At 28.5% G+C, this 1,016-nt stretch overlaps 1 protein-coding gene across 1 annotated transcript in view; it reads left to right on the forward strand.

The window, feature by feature from the left end:
• LOC100165720 (NAD kinase) overlaps positions 1–1,016 on the forward strand; it is a 51,093-nt gene that overhangs the window by 780 nt on the left and 49,297 nt on the right. The gene's annotated exons all lie outside the window — the stretch shown is intronic.

Here is a 1,016-nt window from a genome sequence, read left to right on the forward strand (position 1 = left end):
AGTTAAATTAAGTGAGCACGAGATCGTTCAGTTGGAAGTCAATAGTAACAAATACCTAACGAATTTAACTCGCCAAGTTTAATAACAAAATTAATATCATTACGGACAAATACAAATATGTTATCAGTAAATGTATCTACTTGTATGGTAAATTAGTACGTAGTTGGTGGTTCACATAAATATTGATTATGTTCTTTCTAATCTTTTAAATTATAATAACTAATTGAATTGAACTCTTATCATAATGTACACTATGGAACGCAGGGCCGCATTTAGGGGGGAGTCCTGGGTACAACTGCCCCGGGCGCCAGTATTTTAGGGGCGCCAAAATGTTGTGGCCAGAAATATGCTTACTTGTGAATTATTAAAATTGTATAATTTTAATTATTTTAATAACAGTATTATATATATGGTATTATACTGTTTGACATTTTTTTAATTAATATTAATTTGCATAGTTTTATATAATTTTATTTTATTTATTCATGAAATACCTACAACCTACTTAAATATGTTAAGAAAAAAAAACAATTTATATGATGAATTATAAGCAAGGTTTAGGTGACATAAATTCAAATGTATCTTTGCATAGAGAGGATCAAGCAATTACCAACTAAACAATATTTTTAAAAAAAGCACACATTGTAAAACAAATATTCTTTTCTGTGCTCAAAATCTAAAAGGTTAATGAGGATCTATCTCCCATATTTTCCGTGGTTAGGCCCCATAGGGGGGAGCAATTTTTTTTCACCGGAGCTTAAGGAGCGCAAATTTTTTTTTGCACCGCGGCGCAAAATGTCTAAATGCGGCACTGATGGAGCGTATTACCTATATTAATTTATACGATAAGTTAATTATACACAATACCTGATGTTTTATTTAAAAAACATTAATTTTTTATACCGAAAGGCATAAAACCTATAACAATATGAAAACATTAAACAATACAATTTATAACTTTATATTATGTTTTTTATAAAAAAAAACATTGACAGAAAAACTTTTTTTTAAAACTG

This window comes from Acyrthosiphon pisum, chromosome A2 (genome assembly GCF_005508785.2).
Source record: "Acyrthosiphon pisum isolate AL4f chromosome A2, pea_aphid_22Mar2018_4r6ur, whole genome shotgun sequence".
NCBI lineage: Eukaryota > Metazoa > Arthropoda > Insecta > Hemiptera > Aphididae > Acyrthosiphon > Acyrthosiphon pisum.